General features: G+C 30.1%; 1 long non-coding RNA gene across 1 annotated transcript; it reads right to left on the minus strand.

The window, feature by feature from the left end:
* Positions 1 to 1,163: 1,163 nt before the first annotated feature.
* Positions 1,164 to 2,753, minus strand: LOC11431206 (uncharacterized). The gene is made up of 2 exons (XR_003007184.2): positions 2,509 to 2,753; positions 1,164 to 1,846 (listed from the first exon to the last, which is right to left on the minus strand). It is a non-coding gene; the product is annotated as an uncharacterized lncRNA (long non-coding RNA).
* Between the last annotated feature and the right edge of the window lie 253 nt (positions 2,754 to 3,006).

A 3,006-nucleotide genomic window follows, 5' to 3' on the forward strand; every position in this document is an offset into this window, starting at 1 on the left:
GATTCCTTGGTAAATTCCGCAAGTTTTGCTGAGGATTTTGCTGCGGTTTTTCATATGGTTTTTCCTGCGGTTTATTTATTTTGTTGAAATTTGTAGTATTTTAAATTTCTTAATTTTAGATATTAAAAATAGACCCTATAATATTAAATTTAAGTCCAAATTAACATATATCCAAATAAAATGGCAACTGTTACTGTCGATTGTAATTAATATTTTTTTTGTTTATATTCAATGTTAAAATATTTTGAGAAATAACATTACATTAGAACACAAATATTGATCGAAAGCTTAAAAATCATATGTGGAATAGAACACCTTCATATTTATTGTGTATATGCAAAGTCAATCTAGCTATTTTCTCTCTTTCATTTTAAAATAGACAATTAGATTCCTGAATTAACTAAAAAAAAAAATCAAGTCCCTTACAATAATATAGGCTTTTTTTAATAAATATCGGATAACTATTAATCTAGTTGATAGCTTATAATTATAATTAATATAAAAAATTGACACTATTCGCAGCAAAGTGCTAACAGACAGAAGGAAACTCGTCAAACACTGGTCGAATGTTTTCTGCGGAGACTTGCATATTTCCTACAGATATACCTTTTCTGCGGATCCTAAAAATCCTAAGGAAACAATAACCCATGAAGGTTTTACCTGAGAACCTAGATCCTTGGCAAAATCCGCAGGAACATGTTTCCTACGGAATTTCCATCTAAAACCGCATGTAAATCCGCAAGAAAATTGAGAGTTTCTAGTAGTGGTTGACCACATAAAGGGACAGATAGAGGATGATTCAATTTCATTTAGGGAGAAGAAGAGCGACCCAAACAGTGAGACAAATGTAATAGGGAAACAAATTGACAATGGATTGTTTCAAGGATATTTTGGTAGAAACACACGGTATATTTGTTTCTGTTTAAACTAATCCTTAAAAAAAAAAAAATGACATGCTATAGAAAGTAACTGACTAAGGTCCACAAGTGGTCCTTTTAAATTGAGGTCCATGTTACCAAAAATCACTAGTATATTGTTACTAAAATGGTGAGATCTTACACATAGGCATAAATATATAGCCTATATTCAAATAACGGGCAAATCATACTTCATGTCTTGAAAGATCATTTTGAAAGAAAAATTAATAAGAGTGGATTGTTGTATGGTGCAAGAAATCAAAGCACGATTGACAGACGAATCATGGGGTAGTTGTACTTTTACAATATTTTCTTTTCAAAAGAGAAATGATATTTTGACAACCATTTTATGACAACTTATGTGACAATTTTATTTTTCATACTCACATAATTTTTTTACTTTCTCTCTCTATTACTTTGATTTCCGTGTCACTATCTACTTTCCTTTGTAAATTAGTGGTTGTCACTCAAATGATTGTTCAAATAACAAACCTCTTCTTTTTACAAGCAAAAATTTATTAATAAAGAGCAAACTAACACAACCATTCCACCCAGAATACAACTTAAAAAAGTAACAATAACAAATTGCCATCAATCCATAATAAATCGAACATATGAACGGCTAAAACCTGCGAAAACACCAACTCTTTCCTGCGAACTAATAATAGGTTGGGGCAAGTGATTTTTCTTGTGGTGTTTTAAATCATGTCTTCTTGGAAGAGTGAAACACCGGGACCGGAGCAGGATGAATCCTTGGTGGTCTTGGTGGTCTTGGTGGTGGTGATAGTATTGTATTGTCAATAAAAGATGCTTTAATGAATTTTGGCTTCAGAAGAGTAGGCTTGTATATTTGTGATGGCTTGTGTTGTAGTGGCTCCTCCTCTATCGGTTGTCTCAAAACAAACATTAGAGTGGTAAGCATTGTCATTCTAAACAGGAGTAATGTTAGTGAGTACATAATTCCCATGTCATGAATAATGTTTTTTTAAATGCTAAAAGATACTAATGAATTAAAAACAATATAAGGAGTGTTCCAATCTATTACAAAAGAGTTCAACAAAGGTGAAAACTTACAAGCCTAAACATAATAATAATAGGACAACAAGACTAATGAGAAAGAAAAGAAATAACAACCTTGTGAATATGATTAAAATTGAAATGGTTTGTTTTTGTTTGATTGATATACAAATGGATAGAATGAGGTTGTTATTTATAGAAAAATACAAGAGTGTTTTGTTGTGGTCATCAATGCAAATTTTTATAGAAAAATATTATTTGGACATCCATATAGATACGATACATTTTTTAAAAGAAAGAATTGAATATGATTGTCATGTACATTAGATGTAAGTAGTTTATCACTTAGTGTCCGCTTGACTTTCAGTCATGTATAATTTTCATGTATATTACGTTATAATTTGTTCCGAAAGTGCAAAGAAAATTCACATATATACAACAAAAAAGAATGTTATTAAATACCATTATAATTTACACTGAAATTCCAAACAATATCACAAACATTCATATCAATATATTCGGAATTGTTTCTTTAAACTAAAATAATTATCAATAATAATTCGACAAAACTTACTTGTGAATCACGAGTATAGCTTGATTCAAATAATGGACAAATTATACTTCGTGTCTTAAAAGAGCATTTTAAAAGGAAATTAATTAAGAAAAGAAAACTTTATATAAAAAACAACTGCATTTTTTAATCTACCAAAATGTGTCCCGTTGCTCAGTTATAGTGGTAAGCAATTTTTGGATGATGGATTTTGGGGCAAGTGGTGTCTAAGAAGAGTGAAACACTAGCGGTGATTAATTATTCCCAAGGGGGCACAAGCATTTATCAAAAAGATTAAAAGCTTTCATTATAGTCCATGGATGAGTATAGCATTATTTTAAGAAGAGTAATAATATATAATGCATTTCAAATATTAAATGTTGATAGCAACACAGGAACCTATTGCATCCATGGATGAATTATGCTCCCTTTTTTAATGGAAAATCTTAGTATTCTAATTGTTATAAAACTCTTGGGTTATGTTGTTATTTGTTACGTTTGGCGTATAGCATTATTTTATGA

This window comes from Medicago truncatula, chromosome 1 (assembly GCF_003473485.1).
Source record: "Medicago truncatula cultivar Jemalong A17 chromosome 1, MtrunA17r5.0-ANR, whole genome shotgun sequence".
NCBI lineage: Eukaryota > Viridiplantae > Streptophyta > Magnoliopsida > Fabales > Fabaceae > Medicago > Medicago truncatula.